The sequence below is a fragment of the Polypterus senegalus genome, chromosome 7, assembly GCF_016835505.1.
Source record: "Polypterus senegalus isolate Bchr_013 chromosome 7, ASM1683550v1, whole genome shotgun sequence".
Classification (NCBI taxonomy): Eukaryota; Metazoa; Chordata; class Cladistia; order Polypteriformes; family Polypteridae; genus Polypterus; species Polypterus senegalus.
The window spans coordinates 31717026-31740596 of record NC_053160.1 but is presented as its reverse complement, the minus strand read 5'-3'; positions in this window follow the sequence as shown (position 1 = coordinate 31740596).

The window sequence follows — 23571 nt, the reverse complement described above, 5'->3', positions numbered from 1 at the left end:
CGCGCAAGAAAAAGAAAAGAAAGAAAGGAACGGCGGAGGGGAGGCAGCACTAATTAAACCTGCAAATGATTTAATTTTCTCTCTCCCCTCTATAATTAACCGCCTGCAGACGTGTCAGGAATATCTGTTACTAACTGCAAATCCTTTCACGGCAGCGATTTGCATTTGAAATCCGCACCCCTGTGCTATACAGCTCGTGGTCGCCTGGGGTTCATTATGGACTTACTTATGGGAAACCACTATAGAAAAATGCTAGTTAAATAACAAAAAAGAATTTAAAACAAAAAAGAGTACTGTATACATTAATATGATTTAAGTCGTTATGTTGATAAGACATTTTTACATTTGATAAACATTCACCAAATACGTTATAAAATAGTTAACAAATTAATATTTCCATAAAGTATGTTGATACATTAGAATTTATTTATAATGATATATTTTATTAAAACAAATATCAAATCAATTAATATTACTGCGATAGACAGACCTCCATAGAAAGGCTATTTCCTGCCTTAAGTGTAGTGTTGCAAGAATAGGCTCCAGCACCCAATGACTTTGCAGCATAAAAAAATAAATGGATGGATAATAAATGGTTCTATAAAATAGGGTAATACAGTAATATAAAAAAATAAATGGTTCTATAAAATAAGGTAATACAGTGAATATGAATACAAATTTAACAATTTTTTAAATATATCCGCTAACTTCCCCCCGGAACCATAAACTAGAGTAAGTGGGGTTGAAATCCAGTGGATGGATGAATATACTCTGTAAATAATAACAATCAGTTATACTGATAACCATACTAAAAAATCAGTAGATACCTGCATCTATTTATTTATATAAATAAGTATGCTTAGAGTATATTAGATAAAGTGTATTAATCACATGGGGAAAATCAAATGCATACAGCAGCAGAAGCATACAAAAACAAGGATACAAACTCACAGGACAAATAATAAAGCCAATCAATTGATAAATAAATAAATAAATAGAAATAAACTTAATGAGCACATCGGGCAGAAGCACTGAATTGCCTAATAGCAGTGTGTTGAAAAGCCCCCTGTGAGCCGCTTGTTAGCACATTGTGGTGGGAATGAGCCTGTGGCTAAAACTGATCCAAGAGAGCGCCTCCTGGACGGGACGGAGGGGATTTTTCATGACGCCGTCCACTTTTGCCACCCTCCTCTTTTCCACAACAGCTTCCAGTGTGTCCAGGGTTCCTGATAAGTTTCTTCAGACTTTGTGCTTCGTTTGAGATCAGGTTGCTTCCCCAGGAGACTGCAGTGTTAAACACCACACTGGCATCTATGGACCGTTGCAAGGAGAGCCACCAGCTCCCATGACTTTGCAACAGAGAGAAAAAAAGAGTTTTATCTAATGAACGTATGCAGAATAAATTAATGTTTTATGAAATATGCTACTGCGGTGGGCTGGCGCCCTGACCGGGGTTTGTTCCTGCCTTGTGCCCTTTGTTGGCTGGGGTTTGCTCCAGCAGACCTACGTGACCCGGTGTTAGGATATAGCGGGTTGGATAATGGATGGATGGATGGATGAAATATGCTAATATATTAAATATTGTGAATAATCATTTGACAGTTTTATTTTTTACAGTAAAATATACCCCTTGGCCTAGATAAAAAGTGTAGTGTGGTAGAATGAAGGACGTTAGGGACATTAAACTCTCAGCTTGATGCTACTTTAGAGAAACTTGTTGGGCAGAATGGCCTGTTCTTGTCACAATTTATCTAATGTTGTAATTTTCTATATTTGCATTCTGCTCTTTGTGAAGCTGGAAAGTGTTAGTTGGACTTGCAGGCTAGTGACAAAATTAATTCAATTAATGCTACTTCCATGTTTACATTTATATATTTATTTATTTGTGTTAAATACTGTATATGTATATTTTGACACTTACTGTATGATCACTCTTGTATCATATTGAAACCTCAAAATAAGCCAGAGAACAAAACATAGATAATAAGAGTGTTCATTATACATACAATAATGACAAAGGTGAACACAAAGTGAGTGGCATGGTGGCCCAGTGGTAGTGCTGCTGCCTCGCAGGTTCGCTTCCTGGGTCCTCCCTGTGTGGAGTTTGCATGTTCTCCCCGTGTCTGTGTGGGTTTCCTCCCACAGTCCAAAGACATGCAGGTTAAGTGCACTGGCGATCCTAAATTGTCCCTCATGTGTGGGCTGGTGCCCTGCCTGGGGTTTGTTCCTGCCTTGTGTCCTGTGTTGGCTGGGATTGGCTCCAGCAGACCCCCAAGACCCTGTGTTAGGATATAGTGGATTGGATAATGACTGACTGACTGACTTATTGACTGAACACAAAGTATCAAAACACCTCACAGAAAACTGACCCTGTTCCCTCATCCTCTCTATAAATGCATGTTATATATATATATTGACATTTTGAGTGCTTTCTAATAATACTGATATATAAAGCAAAGCAATGAATGAATAAATAGGAGCACTATAATTTAGACAGAAGAAATGCTTTTCAAAATATATGTCTGTTTTAGTAACATATCTGTATCCATGGCAGATATTAATAATAGAATATAATTTTCATAGGTTTAATGGGATATAATAGAGAGAGAGAGATTTGGAAGGGATGATTTTGGGCTATACAAAAAATAAATTGCATTGTATTGTAGTACATACATGAATACAGTATACAGATAATAAAGCACCATAAATAGATAGATAGATAGACAGATATAAAATTACTATATTATATATACAGTATATATATATATATATATATATATATATATATATATATATATATATATATATATATATATATATATATACAGAAAGAGAGAGAGAGATTTGAAAGGGGTTATATAGTACATAGATGAACATACAGCTAAGATAACAAGGCATCATAGATTAAAATTAACTATATTATGTATACAGTATATATTACTGTGACCTCCAGCTCCCCAAACACCCAACACAACAGACACTATCTATAAACATTAGGGCACAAGTATTGCAACACACACATTTTATTATACATGGGGAAGCTCTTCTCCCTCCCCACAACAGCACAGTACAAAGCATCAAGCACAATCTAAAGCACACAGCACTATTTTTTTTTCTTCTTATCTCTTTCACTCTCTTTCTCTTCCTTCCACCTCCACTCCTCCCTCAAGCCTCGTCCTCTTCCTCCCATCTCTGCCCCCCGGAGTAGTGGTGGCTGGCTCCTTTAATGCCATTAGGTTTAGGGGTAGGGTGTCCTGTTATCTTATTCGAGAAGCATATCTGGGTGTGGTGGCAGTCTTGCTAGGGAGGTACAGGCCCTGGTAGTATTGAGCTTCCATGCTCCAACCCCGTGGCACCATAGCTAGCCAGGGAGGCTGCCCTCTGTCATCCCCATATTCCCCAGTTCAAGCTCCTTCCCCCAGTCCTTCCCTTAAGAAGGCATCCTGGCTGGGTAAGAGTCCCGACAGTCCTTCACAACATACAGTATATATTTATAGAGAAAGAGAGAGATTTGGAAAGGAATATATAGTACATTGATGAATATACAGATAGGAAAGCAACATAAATAGATAGAAAGTGTCATATATGCACGCCAGAGGATCACCTTCCAGGCTCATTAAGGCATGTGGTACCACCCTGGGATGAGAGGTGTGCTGTTGCTAATGTTCTTGTCTCCTTGTTTTCCTCTCCACACCAAGAAACTGCTCCCTGAGTGCAACAGAACCAGGGAAGCTTCACCCCTTCCGGTTCAGCCAACATAAAAGGGAGATTTCCACAGTTGGAGAGCTCGACTGTCAAGAACAACTCCAGATCAGCACTATCTAAGACTGCCATTAGAGTGGAACAGAAGGCTATAAGCTAACTGTTTGTTGCAGCACCATCATGCACACATTTTCATTTACTTTTCTTTTGTTTGATTTAAATAGGCTTTGCACAGTTGGTACCCCAACTATTTTGGGACTCACTTTGCCTCATTACTCACTCCACTACAATATATAGATATGAAAGGCACTATGATAGATAGATAGATAGATAAGGCACTATAAAATAGATAGATAGATAGATAGATAGATAGATAGATAGATAGATAGATAGATAGATAGATAGATAGAGAAGGCACTATAAAATAGATAGATAGATAGATAGATAGATAGATAGATAGATAGATAGATAGATAGATAGATAGATAGATAGATAGATAGATAGATAGATAAGAAAGGTAAATGTAAGTAATATAGGAAAAGTGTTGTATAAATCCACTAAATAGGTAGAAATGAGCTATATATGATACATGGATCTTAACATTCTTAAAATGTGCCGTATGATAAAATGCAACGTGTTCTGCTTTGAATTTAGTTTCCCTTTGATCTTTTTGTAATTTATTACTTTACCCATACATTTCCATGTATTCCCTTTGTGATTTCCTTTAAAGTATCTTGAAAACCCTAACCCACCAAGCTGATCCTCTCTTCCAAAAGTGTGTCATCCGACATCTGCTGCTAAACATATGTTTTTGAAAAAGGCTGGTGTGTTTGATGTTTGGATTTGTAACTTCCTCTTCTTGCACTCGTGCACCCGATGACTGGTTTCCTTTCCTGGCTTAATGTACAGTATAACAAATGGCGGTGCTGCTCTAGTCGTTGTTTTTGACTTTTCCCTGTTGTTGTAAACATGCACTGCTTTTTTTAGGTACTTTTTTAAACACCGTAACTGGTTATTTCTTGTGTTTTACACTGTAGTCTGAGTGCTCTCTAACATATTTCACTTATACAGAGACTCCCTATAGAACACTGTTGAAAGAGTATGGTGCTGTTACACATACTGTTTGTTTTTATGGCAATTATTTACGTTTCAAAATTTGAAAGAAAATTTAACATACTATAAAATAACATTTTCAAAGTTATTTAATAAAAGGGGCTTGTGGTGGGTCAGTGTCTATCCCAGTGTCACTGGACACAAGGCCTGGATGGGCTGGCATATAAACCCCCACAGGGCCTGTTTAAAGTGGTCAGTTAACTGGGCATACAAATCTTGGGAATGCGTGAGGAAAAGAAGAAATGCCTGGAAAAAAAAAACTTTCCAGGTATACAGACTTTACACACTTAACACATTGGCACGGGTTTCAAGCCCAGGATACTGCATCTGCAATCACTGCCGCTGTGCTGCACTGGAAGACAATTTACTGACTGAGAATACAAAATAAACAAAGAAAAACAGATTAAAGCTGTGCCACCTCTGCAGTTCATTCATTAGGCAGAGAATTCAGCATGGGGCATTAAAACATTAGCTTTGATGCCCTTGCCTTTTGAGCATGTTTGTTTTATTATATGATACCCTGCGGCAATGAATGTCATTTGATCTACAAGAACTGAACAAAATCTCATTTTATTCATTTGAAGGAAGCACCAGAGAACCTTTTCCGTTTTCCATATGAAAGGTCTCATACAACTAAAAAATTAGGGAAATGTTTTCTCTGTTTTGATTTAGGTTCTGTGATGTGAAATCCAAGCCTTAGCCTCCTTGTGGTCTTCGACATTCATTCCGTGCACCCCTGTCTAAAGCTGCTGCATGGGGGTGCTCTTAGGGTGTAGATGTAGCATCAGGCAGACAATGGGGTAAATTTCAAACCTACTCAAATCTAACCCAGCCACAGGGGATGCACAAACCAGTGAGTTTCTTCATGCCTGTCCCAAGTCGGGATAAATGGCGAGGGTTACGCCAGGAAGGGCATCCAGTGTAAAATTTTGCCAAATCAATATGTGGAGAACAATACAAAATTTCATACCAGATCGGTCGAGTCCCAAGTTAACAACGACCACTGCCCACTCAGTAGGAAGCAGGTTGAGGAGACCCTGGAGAGGTGGAGATATGCTCTAGAGAGGAGAGGAATGAAGGTCAGTAGGAACAAGACAGAATACATGTGCGTAAATGAGAGGGAGGGCGGTAGTGAGACCAGCTATGGTATATGTGTTGGAGGTGGTGGCACTGACCAGGAAGCAGGAAACAGAGCTGGAGGTGGCAGAGTTAAAGATGCTAAGAATTGCATTGGGTATGACAAGGATGGACAGGATTAGAAATGAGTACATTAGGGGGTTGGCTCAAGTTGGACGGTTGGGAAACAAAGTCAGAGAGGTGAGACTGCGTTGGTTTGTACATGTGCAGAGGAGAGATGCTGGGTATATTGGGAGAAGGATGCTAAGGATAGATCTGCCAGGGAAGAGAAAAAGAGGCAGGCCTAAATGAAGGTTTATGGATATGGTGATAGAGGACATGCAGGTGATGGGTGTAACAGAACAAGATGCAGAGGACAGGAAGATATGGAAGAAGATGATCCGCTGTGGCGACCCCAAATGGGAACAGACAAAAGAAGAAGAAGAAGAAAAAGACAAACCTACTCAAATCTGCGGCAGCAAACAAATAAAAGGCAATCTTGAGTGCCTTTAAGGATCTCTCGTAAGCACTTGAAACAATGCATTATATATGTAAACATTAACTATTGTATTTACTTCTGCTTTGCATACAACATGCTTTAGATTACAATTAGGATGCAACTTATGTAATCAACAAGTAAATGTATAGCAAGGGCAGGGTGATGGCACAGCAGGAGCACTGCTGTCAAACAACAAGTGACTGAGGTTCACGTCCCAGGTGCTACCTTTGTGCTCTACCCATGTCCTTTCTCCGGGCACTCTGGTTTCCTCCCAAAGGCTAAAGACATGCAGTTTAGGTGAATTGGCATTGGAAAAATGTGCCCTCATGTGTGTGTGTTTCCCTATGATGGAATGGCATTCTGTCCAGGAATTCTTCCTACCTTGTGCCCGATGCTTGCTGGAATAGGCTCCAGCTTACCTGCAGCCCTGCTCTGGAAAAGCAGGTTTGAAAATGAATGGATATATATATAAAAATAAACAATACGGACTTTGGTGAAGAAGTAAATACATAATATAAAAAATGAAAAATACATCTACAGTATATCAAAATACATCAGAATAAAGTGCCTAAAAGTCTACTTTGTAAAAAAAGGCAGCGTGGCTTAGAGATATATTGGAATGCAAATGTCAAGTCAGTCATTTCAGCTTCTACCACAGAGTGAGTCACTTAATCTGTCTATGCTGGAAAGGCTAAAATATACAACATGAACTATATTATGATTTTAAGTAACTGTTGATAAACCACTAAATTGTATATACTGTAATGTATATTATTTGACACACGTGTTCAGATGGGAGACAGCTTAACGGCTCAGGAGATGGTAATGACTTGCTGTGCTTTAATGCCTTCTGTCTTCATCACTCTGCAGAACAGAATCCTAACCGTCACTCCAATGCTGGCGTCACTGCCATTGTCTATCCTGCTGGACTTTCTGCTACCTGACAAAGACCTACATATTCAAGAGAGCCACCAACACAGGGAATTCAGTCTAGAACTGTTGTCTGCAAAGACGTTTCTGTACTTGTTTAATGTGCTGGTGTTTAATATACAGGGTCCACCACTTACTTCTGGTACCAAAATTAAGGAAATGCCTGGTACTGTACCATTTTAAAAATTGGGTTTTTTGGTACTTTTTCAGTACCTGTATACTGCACAGCCCTATGTGCTACTCTATATACTATATTATCGTAGCACTTCACTGTGCTTGCCAGCACCGACCCAATGGAGTCATGTTCTTTGCGTTGCTCTTATAGTAAGCTCACTGTCCCAAGAAAGAATACCTGTTTTAGATGTACTAGCTGGAAATTCAGCAACTCTGGCAGGCGTGATATTTTTACTGACTCCACAGCAGCTGGCACTGAAACTCCTCACTTCAATTATGGAATACTAGATCATACTGGGAGTTTGCATGTTCTCCCCGTGTCTGCGTGATTTTCCTCCGGGCGCTCCGGTTTCCTCCCACAATCTAAAGACATACAGGTTAGGTGGATTGGCGAATCTAAATTGGCCCTAGTGTGTGCTTGGTGTGTGCTTGGTGTGTGGGTGTGTTTGTGTGTGTCCTGCGGTGGGTTGGCACCCTGCCCAGGATTGGTTCCTGCCTTGTGCCCTGTGTTGGCTGGGATTGGCTCCGGCAGACCCCCGTGACCCTGTATTCGGATTCAGCGGGTTGGAAAATGGATGGATGGATGGATAGATCATACTGTTGGTGACTCACTGCTCATGCCATCCCCAAGCTGATGCATGTTGTCGGTGTCATTTCAAAACGTATATATATATATATACAGATGTTTGCCTGGGGTCCCACTCTGAGAGGTTGGGTGCATGCACTGATAGCATGTTGCCGCACCCACCACATGATCAACCACCTGGATTGGGACCCAAGTACAGTGGGTGACACCACAGCACCACACTGAAACAGTGTGAGGTTTTTTACGGTGGCTGGAGTGCCAATCCTGCCACCATCCCACAAGTTTTCTCTGTAAATTGGAGGACCTGCTTGCAGGGCTGGATGCGGGTTAACATCATAGCCAGGATGGAGCAATTGGTTAAGGGCCTTGCTCAGGCACCCAGCAGAGTAGAGTCACTTCTGGCATTTACGGGATTCGAACCAGCAACCTTCCAATTGCCAGTGCAGATCCCTAGCCTCAGAGTAAATGACTCTGGTGCAATAATCTTCCAAACTGCTAGTTGGTAGCTGCAGCATGTTCCTGCTGCGTTACTTAAGGTTCCCAGGGAGCCCACTGGGAAGTACTGTGTTTGCTGGCCTCTGTGGGAATGAGGGTGACCCAGAAATGTTTTACTGTGGGCTGGGGTGATTCCCAAAATAGCCCTGAGATTAGCTTTTAAAAGGCCTCCATCTCTAGAGTCAGATTAGCTCGGAGTCAGGAGTGAAGTAGAGGTGGGCAAGGACCTAACAAGGAGCGAAAGGAGGCCAGCATTTTGGGAAGCGGTCCACAAGGAGGTAGGTTAATTGTTTAAAAGTGAGACTACAGAAATATAAGAAGGCCCTGGAGGACATAATTTGGTAATCTGTACTTTTTTGTATTCCTTTCTTCTTTCCTTTTTTCATTTTTTCAGATTAGTTTGTTTGTTGTTAAATTATCATTTCTAACGTTGATCTAGTCAGCAGTGCTGTCTACTCTTGGTGTAAAGGTGGCTCAATATATATGTTACCGGCAATGTATGAAAAGCCAGCATTCTATAGAATACCTAGGCATTGTATATAATGCCCAGCGTTTTTAGGCAATGTATGAAATATGAGAATTATTACACACTTTCCCTAGGCATTGTATATAATACCAAGGCATTCTATAGAATGACAAATGCTATTTAGGCAAAGTATGAAAAAAGGTCCTCATAAGACTATTATATAAATGACGTGCATTCCTCAAAAATACAAATGTTATTCTGAAAAAATAATGAGAGTGCCATTAAAAAAAATGTTATTCAAAATACGTAAAGAAAAATGAAAGTTGTACAAAACAAAATTTATGCCTTTCTTATTAAGGGAAAGAAAATTTTCATATAAAAATAAGAAATTAAAATTAACCTACTTGTTGCAACATGGTAGGCTTGAATGACATTTTGAATTAGATTTCATTACATTTTTCACGCAAAGACATTTCATATTTTGGCACTTTGTTTTACACATACATTTGACGAATCCTTGGCCGCTTCCACTGGACTGAGCAATTGCAACTGACCGGAGAGGAATTTCATGGTCAGGAATATCTTCAATTCTAAGCAAGTTCTTCGGGCATAAAGTGAATTGTGATCTCGCATATACTTGTTTTAAAATTCCTTCAGAAGTTCCAAGTCGGTAGAAACCAACCTCTGTCACACTCATTACAACTGCCAATATATTGAGCGAATCACCTTCATGGAGCACAGTAAAAAACTAATTTTTTGTTGAACAAATTTAAGTAAAATTGCGTATTTTGACACTCCCAAACAAAACACAAAGTGCAACTGACAAATTCTAAGCCTGAGGTGCGTGTTAAAAGTCACGTGCCTTGCCACTTGATATTCAAAATGAATCAGAGATGTATTTCATACTTTGGCGGTTTCTCATTTGGCATTCTATAGAATGCCTAGGAAATGTGTGAAATAGGAATCGTTTCATACATTGCTGGCTAGTTTTAGGCATTATATACAATGCCTAGGCATTCTATAGAATGCCAGATTTCAAACTTTGCCGGTAACATATACACTCATATATAAGGCTTTTAAACCCAGCTCACTCAATGGAATGCCTCCTAAAACTATTAGTGAAAATTGCGAGGCTTTTGCTATATTTCCTAGACATAAAATAAATGACATTAGAAATAGTATAGTATATCTGCCTAAAGTCAATGCCATTGAACCCCAGCATGCCCTTTTAAGCGAGTTAAATTTCTTCACTGAAATAGATCTACCCAAACTTCATAGAATAATTCATCAGCTGAAACCCTCCACCTGCACCCTTGACCCAATACCAACAGGCTTTTTCAAAGAAGATGTCCTAATTGATAGTACACTTGACATAGTGAACTCATCATTCGATACGGGGGTCTATCCTGACTGTCTAAAGACTGCAGTTGTTAAACCCCTGCTCAAGAAAAATAATCTGTCTTCAACACCTTTAGACCAATTTCTAACCTGCCTTTCTTAAGTAAAATTCAAGACAAGGCCGTTTTAAAGCAGCTAAATGATTACTTGAATAAGCATTCAAGTTGTAACATTAGATCTTCAAATGGAGGTCTGCTTATAATTCCAAGAACCAAGCTTAACAAAGTGGTGAGGCAGCCTTTTGCTGTTATGCATCTAAAATCCAGAATATTTTACCAATAAAAAAAAACATTTTAATATGGCTTTTTCATAGATTAATTTTAGTTGTACTCCTAATAGACTATGCGGGCACAGAATTATCATTTTTTTCAGAAATCCACAGTCTGTACTAACCTCTTCTATTCTCTGCTGTCTTTTCTGGTTCTTCTGTCGTCGTGATCTGCACCATCACCACCTGATCAAGGCGTCATGCAGCAGCCTGTGACAATGGAATGAAGGCGGGTGTCTCATCAGTCCATGAGACCAACTTCATCAAATCCTGTCATGTGAAGCCTGAACACAAAGAGGATTGACTTAAGAACGTTCAGGTAAGGTAGAAAGCCCGGTGTTGGCTGGGTGGTCTTTTTGCCTTGGAACTCCTGCAGATTTTATTTATTTTTTATTTATTTCTGTCCTCCCGACTATCTGACCTTAACTTTGTTTTTGTTACTTATCTCTCTATTATATAAAAAAATCCTGCGACGAGGCAAGACTTTTTGGAAGATTTTTTCAAGTCCCGCGAGTCGAGACTTGGGCCATGAGATGAAGTCACTCTCTCCTCTCAACCATATTCAACCACACACATGGTACTCTCACCTCTCATTCCTGTGAATGCTTTTGACAGACACAGTTCTTGCTCTCTTAGCTCTTTTAAATTTTAACATTTTCCTCACTTTAAGTTCCCAGTTAAAGAAGATGTACAGTATTATGTCCAAATCTTATTGAAGAATTTTATCACAAAGGGTTATCAACAGTAAAAATGAGTACACAGGCAATCCTATAACCGAGAAACGATGAAGTCAAATGAATTAACACCAAAAATGTCGATCGGCTACACAGCAAATTGGTTAAATGCGTATTAATGGACTCTGCTGAAACAGTTGGTGGTGATTGTGCGGAAGATGAAAATATCAACTTACAATATCCCAAAGAATATCTACAACCGTTAACACCGTCCGGTCTTCCTCTGCCCGAAATACTGTATAAAGAAGGATGTATCCAAGAAAGGTAATGTAGTACATCTTCAGGGGATAACATTAAACAACAAAGGCGATCCTGATATGCCATTCGTATTAAAACGTTAACAGTTTCCGGTTAGAATAGCTTTTGCAAAGACAATTTACAAATCTCAGAGCCAAACATTCGAAAAAGTAATTTTATTTAATAGAGAGAAAGAAATGAAGTTCAACGTGCAGTTATAAGTCACGATGAAAGTCCAAACACAGAATCAAAATTCAATGCGATATTGATGAAAATATAATTCAAAAAATTGTTTTTACTGAAGTTTTACAGTAAAAGTGTAAGTTTAAAAAGTTTTTTGTGTGTTCATTTCAAAGCCAAACAGAATGAAATCATATTAAGCAACAATTAACTCTAACACAACATGAAACATAATTTACTTTCAAATTATTATGTTTTACTATTTTTTAATATGGTTAATTACTCGCTGTAATTTAAAGTAGTCAGTAAATTGTACATCCGCAGCCCTATACTCGAGCGGCAGAACTGCAAAGAGGCTAGCATAGCACAGCCACGGGGTTGACGAGCGAAGCGAGCAGGGGGCAAAGACCCCTAGTTCTTTAATATTATTACCTAATCTTAATTGCTTTTTTCATGTAACTTTCTCTTTGACGTCTTGCAAAGCACTTTGAGTCACATTGTTTGTATGAAAATGTGCTACATAAAAAATGTTGTTGTAGTTATTCTGCAATTTTGTTTTTCTCATCAAATGGATAATACAGCTAATCACTGTAGTACATACAGTATAGTAGCAGAATATATAGAATACTAAAGATGTACTTTTGAACTGGAACCTTCATTTTAAAGTCACTGTTAAATAATTATGTAGGAACAAGTCATACACGTGAACTAATAAAGAACATCGACAGATAGTCGGAGAGGGAAAAGGGTTCTGATATCTTAAGGGTTTAAATTACAGAATACAGATGATGAATACACAGAATATATGGCAATGGATAACTTAAAGTAAATCAAAAGATGTTATTTGCCTCCAAACAATAAAAAATATAAAATAAATGCACAAACTAATACATAAGAAATTAATAGAGGTATTGCTAGAACATAAAGAATATCTTACATTTTTTAGAGCAATGTGGTCCAATATTTATCCTATAATAAGGTATCTACTTCTACTATGTAGTAAAATGCTAAGGTGTGTGTGTCTGGTCCCTCCAAGCAATCTGATTGGTCAGTTTGGCATTAGTCTGATTGGCAATTTGGCTCTGGTGATACAATCGACAAAAGAAGTGCCTGGCAAGAGAAGTTGAGGCATACAAATAACGATGTAGGAGGCATGCTGAGAATCACTTTCAGAGATGGGAAGAATCTGCAAGACTATGAATGATGTTTTCACAGTGGGTAATGGGGGCCTGTCTGCCATTGGTGGTCGCCAAATAGCAAACAGGAGGTGAACAAAACGCCTCGAAATGACAGAGCCCGGGAAGCAGGCGTTTGAGAGAGTAAGAGCTGTTCAATGGTGGTTCAGATACATAAAGATACCAAGGAAAAGGTGTATGAGGAAGGCTGAAGGTACAAGAGGGCAAGAGATACAACACTTCAAATATTTTTCATTTGATTATTTATCTTTCTTGGTATTAGTTAACAAAGCTAGTAATTTCATAGTAATAAACTATTAATTTTTGATTTTTGTTATCACTTACATAGTGTTGATAATTACGCTTTTATGTGTATTATTGTGTATATAATATACTGTACATAATATTAAGATTAAAACAAAGGATACAGGCCGGTACCACAATGTCACCGACTTGTAGTCAGACAAGCTGCCATCTGAACTCTTCTGCGATTGCTGTGGACTGACGCTAATCTTGGTCTTTCCAACTATTAAACGTACAAATTATCACAGCGGTTTTCTCTCAGTTTTTCACTAGGCTCCTGCCAATCATGGAGAATGCACAGCATCAACTAAACAGTATCATCTCCAGACAGAAGAGTAGCTTCAGTGACAGACTGCCATCACTGTCCTGCTCCACTGACAGACTGAGATCGTCCCACAGTATGTTATACCTGCATTGTTATCACTCTTTAATTAATATTGTTCTTTATCAGTATGCTGCTGCTAGAGTATGTGAATTTCCCCTTGGGATTAATAAAGTATCTATCTATCTATCTATCTATCTATCTATCTATCTATCTATCTATCTATCTATCTATTTTATAGTGCCTTATCTATCTATCTATCTATCTATCTATCTATCTATCTATCTATCTATCTATCTATCTATCTATTTTATAGTGCCTTATCTATCTATCTATCTATCTATCTATCTATCTATCTATCTATCTATCTATCTATCTATTATATAGTGCCTTTCCTATCTATCTATCTATCTATCTATCTATCTATCTATCTATCTATCTATCTATCTATCTATCTATCTATTAAATTCATTTTTCAGTCAGCTTAGATTTTTTGTGGGCCTCGGGGCCATAAGATTTATCCTTTAGGGATAACAATTTTATTTTTGGGTGTCTGAAAATTGTCAAGAATTTCTTGTCAGTCAGTGAGTCATGAGGGATAAGCCACTTTACATATAAACATTCAAAATTCTTTACAACTACTGTTTCAATACAGTAGTCAAAATCATCCATTAGTCCATTTATTAATTACAATTGTTGGGGTCTTAGAGAGCTGGAGCTCATTCTGGCATTATTGAGTGCGCAACCGGTCCAGGACCCCAGTCCATCACAGGGGCACATTCACTCACGCCAGGTCCATACAGACATAAGAAGAGCATGTAAATTCCACGCAGACAGCAACCAGGCAAGGATGTGAACTGTGAGGCAGTAGTGCTATCTGCTGCACCACCCGGCAGCCCTTCATGTTACAAAATATCATTAATGTGTTATTTAGTTGAAGTAGTCTTGTCCATGGTGCCCAGACTTATGGTTTTCAGATAAATAGCTTTGCTTTTGGATAAGTGTTTTCACACTCTTTATTCATTGTATTTATTTTTAATTCTAGTCATTCATTATTAAATGTGAAAAGTCCAGTTCAGGGTCCTAGCGAGACGAAGCTTGAACCAGAACTTGAAATAATATAAAGGAAGTTAATAGATGTTATTTCTAACATTCACTATCTAAGTCATCACATTTACATGCATTTCAGGTTTTCTTTTTAACATCACTTCAATTTTATTTGACTGTGAAGATAACGTTTAGTATTATGACAGAGTATTTCATAGTGAGAGTAATAGCTTGAGCAGCTTGGACAGGGAACACAGTTAAAAATCAAAAAAAAAAAAACAATGGCTGAACATATCTTGGATACTTTTTGAATTAAATATACTAATATAACATTGTGGAACCTGCTTAATCCAATTCCAAGTCATGGGGGGCTGAAGCCTGTTCTCAAACTAAATATATCCTCTAAAACGTTCATCTTGTATCCAAGAGTTATTAAAGAGATGCAATAAATTAAACCGATCAAATGAGCCTGAAACAAAACACAGACAACACTCAACAAGGACCCAGAAGGAATGCATAATTAAAAATGAAGAAAAAAAAAACAAGTAAAATGTTATTCTGTGAATAAGCTGATTACAAGGCCGAACAAATAAATCTGCCTGGGGCATCCCATGTAAACAAACGGCTAATTATACGCAGCAATTTAGCTCTGTGGTTTACAAATTATGGTGCGCTAAAAACACTTCATTGTAAAATATTCAGGAAAGATAATTTAAGGAAAAAAGAGGCAAGATGCCTAGGTGCATTGAGGTGAAGCCATTAGGTATGTAATTTACAGCACCTTTCAAAGCCGACCCTTAAAATGTAATCCCCAGTATTAAACTTTAAAAGAGTTCAGTTTTTAAACATTTGCTTTCTTCCCACTTCCCAACAATGTGTATGTACTTTATATAGCAACTTTTAATTAGTCTGCTCTGAGTGAATCAGTGGTGGCCCATGGAGGGCTGATTCCTGCCTGTCTTCTAGTACAGCCATTATGGTTCACTATTCCCTGTGACCATGTAATGGAAGAAACAGCCTGACATAAGAGAAGGATACAAGACACTTTGTTAAATATTAATAACACAAAGCTGAGGTATGAAAGAATAAAAGACAGAATTTGCATTGGTCATTGGATCTATAGCTGTTATGATGATCACAGCTTTGGGTATTACTTACATAAAGTCAGTCAGTCAGCCATTTCTCAACATATCCTAACACAGGGTCATGGGGGTCTGCTGGAGCCAATCCCTACCAATACTGGGCACAAGGCAGGAAACAAACCCCGGGCAGGGCGCCAGCCCACTGCAGGACACACACACACCCCAACACACTCTAGGGACAATTTAAGATCGTCAATGCGCCTAACCTGCATGTCTTTGGACTATGGGAGGAAACCCACGCAGACACGGGGAGAACATGCAAACTCCACGCAGGCAGGACGTGTGAAGCCAATCCAGGTCACCTTACTGCGAGGCAGCAGTGCTACCACTGTGCCACCATGCCACCCACTTTGTGTTCACCTTTGTCATTATTGTATGTATAATGAACACTCTTATTATCTGTGTTTTGTTCTCTGGTTTATTTTGAGGTTCCAATATGCTACAAGAGTGATCATACAGTAAGTGTCGAAATAATCCAGGGTTTGTTCCTGCCTTGTGCCCTCTTCTGGATTATGCAGATTAGAAAATGACATAAAATAATCATAAATAATTGAAAACACTAATAACATTTATTACAGATAATACAATTTTAAATTACATTTTTTATCTTCAAGAAAATGAACTCATATTTTGTTGTTTGCAGTCACTGTAAATTTTTATTTACATGAATAACCTTATCAAACCTTAAAATATATGAAACATATAATACTTTTCCATCAATAATAACAATTTCACCTAATGAACAATTAAAATACAATAAAAATTAAAAGGTAATAAAATATCTTCTTTGGTAGGTACAAACAACAGTTAAAAAGGTAGTCACAAATGTGAATCACATGAGAGCACTCTCGACTAGAATAGTTTGCAATAAAGTGTTTATAAGGATAGCATTTTAAAAGTAGATGTTATATTTAGGTCAAGTAAAAAATGTGTTTTTATTGTTTTTATGAGCATCTGTCTTTTTTGTACCAGTGTTCACATGAGTTTCCATTTAAGATGCTGGTTTCTTCAGGCACACTTAGGCGGACTGGCTAGTCTAAATTGCCCAGTGTGACCATGCCCTGTTATAGACTGGCATCTCATCCAGAGTTGGAAAAAGACTCCAGTACCCCCCGATCCTTAAATTACAGGTATCAGAAAAATGAAACATGGATGAAAAAATGGATGAGCAACAAATGCTTTTATCTAGAGTAACTACCAAATCACCATTATCAGACAAATAAAGTATTGATTAGAAGTAAAATTTCAATTATCCATACTTACTTATTAATCCTTTTTGTGCCCATTGGCACATAAGCCAGCACGTGATGATGCCGTTGTTCTCTGTTTATGGGCTGTCTGCAGGGCCATTCTATAGGCAAGTCTATCTTCAGTTCTTACTCCAAGGAGTGTCTTCATGTTTTTCAAGATCTTCCTCACTTTTTCCATCCGGAGCCAGAATCAGTGCTACCTTAGCTGGGTACCCAGAAGGCATGTGGCATACATGCCCTAGATATCTCCATTGCCGTTTCTTCAGTATGGTTGTCATGTTTTTCAATTTGATGATATTGCACTGAATATTGTGACTGGGCAGTGGATTTTCATGAGTCTTCTCAAGCAGTTGTTATGAAAACATGAGTGTCCTGCTGAGTAATATGTCAATATTTTGAGCCCTATAGGAAGAAAGGAAAAACATTGCTCTGATAAATTCTCAGCTTGGTGTTTCTTGAGTACGTAAATGGATGGGATCAAAGTCTGACAAAAGGCTGCTTTCTCCTTCCCAAGGCATGTTTTAATGTCTCCTCTGGTCCCCCCAGAGACTGATGACACTGCCCAGACAGCACAACTGGTTGACATTCTCTATTTGTAAGTGCAAGATATATGGCAATACAGTTGGACTTGGGCAGTAAGGCACAAGTTTACTGATGTAACCACCATAACCGAGTCAATTATGGCACCCATTGTATTAAAACAAATGCAGATAGCACAATGAGTTGGGAAACTAGTGTTCCTCATTTAATAAAGGCAAAGAAAAGGTCAAATAAATGAAAAAGTAAAACAAAACTGACATCCTGTTATTCTGCACTCCTAACTGAACTTTGAGTCCTTCTTATGGCAGCAGGTACATAACTGTTATGAACTGGAGAGTCCTTAAGCACAATGACTCCCAAAACATACTCAATATGGCCACTAGAGGGAGAAATACTGTCAAACCCTGGATAGTTGCAAAAGAGGGCAATGAAAATCTTTATAAATAAAGGGTTATTTTAACAAAATGTTCTGTTAAATGGAAATAAGCTCTGAGAAGCACAAAAGCACAGAATGTAGTTCCTTCAAATTAGTCAGTTCAAAGGAATCCCAGTCCCAATACAAAATCCCAGCAATAAATTCAACAGACAGAGGAAAAGGGTTACAAAAGCCAGAAAATCAGAATAATCAAAAAAGCAATAGACAGAGAAGAACTCACCACCACCATAAATGCTAGCGGTAGTGCTGAGAGCAGTCGCCTCTGATGATGGACACGTGGCTCCACCTCTTGGGGAACCACCCACAAAACATATCAGAATACACATTGACTTACAAAAACTAAATAATCCACACTGCTAACATAAAACAGAAAAAGAAATAAACAAAAATAAGACATTAGAACCCCAGCCATGTGGGGAAACCTATCTGAAATATAACAGCAGTATTGCTGACAGGAAAGGAACTGCAGCAACATCTGCTGATGTTGAAGCACACTGCATTGGCTGACTGATCAGCTTTATCACAAACTTCGAGCGCAGCAGGAAGTCATACTCGACTAAACAATTGGAGCTGGGGGTTTCGAGTCCTTCTAAGCAGCAGCACGGTCATCCAGCATGTATGACAAGAAAAGCATGGCCATGCGAGAATGAGTCATGTCTGTCAGTAGCAGAGCCACATTGTCTGGCAGCGAAGATCATCGCCGAGTGACCTGGGGTGCTGTGTTTCGTGAAAGTCCAAGTGTTACTAGTATCCTTCCTTTATAGTGAAAATGAACAAATGCTTTTTCTGCATTGTGGCTTCACATATTCTAGAGCAGGGGTCCTCAATCATGCTCCTGGAGGGCCGTAGTGACTGCAGGTTTTTGCTCCAACCCAGTTGCTTAATAAGAAGCTCTTATTGCTCAAGTGACATTCTGCTTCACTTTAGTTGTCTCGCTCATTTAGATTTTGAACCCTTATTGCTTATTTTAGTCTTAAACTGCTGTATTCTCTGTTTTTTAATTGCTCCTAACTAGTAAACTCATGCAAATGACAAAAGAGACCAGCATGTCTCCATTTAGCTTGTTTCCATTTACACCTGTGTGTGTTTATCATGCACTATTTGGTTTAATTAAATACTTGGAAGGAAAGTGAAGAGAAAAAAGTGAAGGACTGAGAATTACTCCTCTATTTTAGCCTTCAACTCATTTGGATAATATTCTTAGAAAGAGGAAGAAAATCTAGGATATGAGAATGACCTGACATAGCAGAGTTAAAGCACTAAGAAGCCATGAAATTTACTTATTGGCAAGAATTGCTTTCTAATTAAGCAACCAGGTTAGAATAAAAACCTGCAGCCACTGCGGCCCTCCAGGACTGTGATTGAGGACCCCTGTTCTAGAGACTTGTGATAGCGTTCATTGTGAAAGAGATGAACTGGCAAGAAATTCAGCACAGTCAGAGGCAGACAGTGATGATGCTCCCAGATCAGTTTCCACCATTAATTCACTGGGTGGCTATCAGTTGTTGAAATATGTACACTTTTTATTATAATTTTTTCTCAAATGTTATTCCTTTCGCCTTTTCAATCATCCTGCGACTGTCTGCTTTGTGAAAGAGGCTGTAAATTGAAGCATCTGGAATAGGCCCGGAATGACGTGCAGAATGAAAAATGCTCTTATGTGAAGTCACCTATGTTGTTGCTGTTTAGCATATGTATAAAACACTGCTTGTTTTTTTATTTTATTTTTTTCAACAATGTGTTAATTTATCTGAACTAAAAAACACTATGCCTATAAAAGAAAGAGAAAGAAAATTTCAAAGACAAACCAACCTTAACTCAATGCATTGTGTATGTAAAGCTGCCCAGCTGAGAAAATGTTCCCAACCTGTTCTAAATAAAAAGATATTTTTGTGTCTTACACAGCAAAGCAACCTTTAATGGTAATCAACTATAATATAATATTGGATGTTTTAGAAAACTAAGATAACTAAGGGTGACATCTATCACTCTGAGTTTGAGTGTACAGTAGATGTTCTCACTGGATATTCACACTACTAAGGTGTACAGTTCTTCAGATAAGCCTCGACACTTAATTTAATTAATTACATTTATATAGTGCTTTTCTTGCTACTTTACATTGAGAGCAGGGAGCCACTTCAACTACCACAAATGTGTAGCGTCCACCTGCAAGATGTGATGGCAGCCAATATTGCACTAGTACACTCACCACAGCTTAGCTATTAGGTGGTGAAGGACTGAGAGAGATAGCCAATTCAAGACAGGGGATGATTACGGGGCCAGAATGGATAAGGCCATGGTGGACAATTTAGTCAGGACATCAGGATAAACCCTACTCTTTTCGAAACCCAGGATCTTTCATGATATTAATCAGAATCAGAAAAACTTTATTAATCCTGAAGGAAATTTACAACTCAACAACAGACAAGGCACATCTTACACTAAGAGCAAGTATAAAGTAATCATCCATCCATTTTCCAACCTGTTGAATCCGAACACAGGGTCACGGGGGTCTGCTGGAGCCAATCCCAGCCAACACGGGGCACAAGGCAGGAACCAATCCCAGGCAGGGTGCCAACCCACCACAGGACACACAAACACCAAGCACACACTAGGGCCAATTTAGATTCGCCAATCCACCTAACCTGCATGTCTTTGGACTGTGGGAGGAAACCCACACAGACACGGGGAGAACATGCAAACTCCACGCAGGGAGGACCTGGGAAGCGAACCTGGGTCTCCTAACTGCGAGGCAGCAGCGCTACCCACTGCGCCACCGTGCCACCTAAAGTAATCATGTAAATCAAAATAAAGTATAATAAATGTAAGTATCAAACTAGAGTGCAGAGTGTTGCACCTTAAGTTAATATTGCACATTCTGAGAACAAATAAGGTTATTCTCATGTGAAGAGAAGACAGTTTATTGCACAAGAACAGATAGTATGTTGCACAAGTACTTGAAAAATGTACCTGGATATCCAATAAAGAAAGAGGGTAATAGCTTAAAGTATGGACGAGTGACCGGAAAAGGAGTTCTAGAGTCTGATGGCTGTGGGGAGGAAAGATTTTCTGTGACGTTCAGTGGAGCACTTGATGCTAGTCAGTCTACTGCTGAAAACGCTCCTCTGTCCAACCACAACACTATGAAGTCAGTGATTAGCATTTTCAATAACAGACCAAAGCCTAGACAACATTCTCTGATCCGCCACAGTTTCCAAGCTGTCCAGTTTCTCTCCTACCACAGAGTGTCAGGACCTCGGTTTTACGCCTCATCCTCATATTTAAAGCACAGTGTCCCCATCACTGTACTGGTTCACGGTAAGCACCCTCGGCTGGCCTGAACAACACTTCTTCCAGCAACAATCTTTTCCTAGATGGTCTCTCATCCCAATACTGGCCGGGCCCAAACATGCTTAGGTTCAGACGGTGGAACGTTTCTACTAACTGGTTAAAGGCAAATCGATCCTGATATAGTTTTAATTCCACAGATCTGGTCTTCTAAATTAGACCGGCAGAGCAAGCAGTACTTTAAACTTTGTGCATTTTTTTCAGAATGCGTAAGAAATTCGACAAACGAGCGGAGACCATTCAGTCCATTAAGCTTGTTTGTTTAGTGTGGTGTCTGGCCGGCCGTTTATCACGGGCAATACCACCAAGGCGCCAGGTGGAGCCCTCCGTGCAGTATGGAGGTTCCCCGAAGACCAGCAGGGCATCATGGACATTGCAGTTTTTATACGCCGCCCTGATGGATGCCATGGGGGCCACTAGGTGATGCTGCAGGGAGGAACAACGATTATTTACCCTACGCCTCGGAAGTACGTTCGAGTCACATAGACAAGGGGAATGACGTGCTTCCGGGGTGAAGAAAAGGACTTTTTATCTGACATGGAAGTGATAAAGGATCACATGGACTGGGGATTGAAACACTTCCGGGTCAGAGACTATAAAAGGACTCTGGGAGCTCCCATTCGGCGAGATGAGCTGGGTGGAAGGGTGGCAACGCGTCTGGTAGTGGAGGATTGTTTATTGTAGTGATTATTGTTTGGTTAATGAATATTGTGGAGGAGAGGGTGCTTTGTGCACTGTGGCATTTAAATAATGTCGACATTTGGACTTTTACTTGGTGTCTGGAGTCTTGGAAAGGGGTTCAAGGGAGCAACAGTGCCCCTATCTGTCACGTTAGCTAATAGCTAAGCTGTCCCAATATCTCATCCAGGTACTTTGTAGAGGTTATCAAGGCTTCTGCTTCAACTACGTGGATCGGTAGTTTGGTGCAGATTCCCAGAACTCTTTGAGTCAAGAAGTGCTTCCTGGCTTCTGTCCCAAATGCATTAAATACACTCAATTTCACCATCTCCTTCCAGAATCAAGTTCTATAAATACAATACAATACAATACAATTTATTTTTATATAGCCCAAAATCACACAAGAGGTGGCACAATGGGCTTTAACAGGCCCTGCCTCTTGACAGCCCCGAGCCTTGACTCTCTAAGAAGACAAGGAAACACTCCCGAAAATAACCCTAGTTGGGGAAAAAATGGAAACCTTGGGAAAGGCAATTCAAAGAGAAACTCCTTTCCAGGTAGGTTGGGCGTGCAGTGGGTGCCAAAAAGAAGGGGGTCAATACAATACAATACAAAGAACAGAACACAAATAATCCTCAATACAATATAATAGTAAAAAAAAATATTACAAGTACAGAGCAGAATTTAACAGTAGATGATCCATCCATTATCCAACCCGCTATATCCTAACACAGGGTCATGGGGGTCAGCTGGAGCCAATCCCAGCCAACACAGGGCACAAGGCAGGAACAAATCCTAGGCAGGGTGCTAACCCACCGCAAGACTCACACACACAGACACCCACACACCAAGCACACACTAGGGTCAGTTTAGGATTGCCAATGCATCCAACCTGCATGTCTTTGGACTGTGGGAGGAAACCGGAGTACCCGGAGGAAACCCACACAGACACGAGGAGAACATGCAAACTCCACGCAGGGAGTCTCCTAACGGCGAGGCAGTAGCGCTATCACTGCGCCACCGTGCCGTTAACACCTTATCACATAATATGATTTGGATACAAAATAAATACAAAACAGGTTTAAGACTTTGATATTGACACAAGTTTATAAAAGCAGAAAACTGCAATTAACCTCACTGCTTAGTACTGTATAATTTAACAAACTGGAATATGGTAACTGAGAAAAGATCCATTTTGTGTCACTGTTTTCAATATGGTTGTGTAAATGTGTTAGGCAGGTGAACAATGAAACATATACAAAGTGATTATTTAAGTTTAATAAAATGACAGAGGAGGTAACACAATAAGGTTTTGGTTGAATGGTGCACTTTATTAGCATAAAGATCAGGGTAAGGCTTACATGATCCTTTTAAAGATTACTCTTTTATCTCACACTTTGTTACAATTCCTGCATTGCTGGTTTCCTGGCAT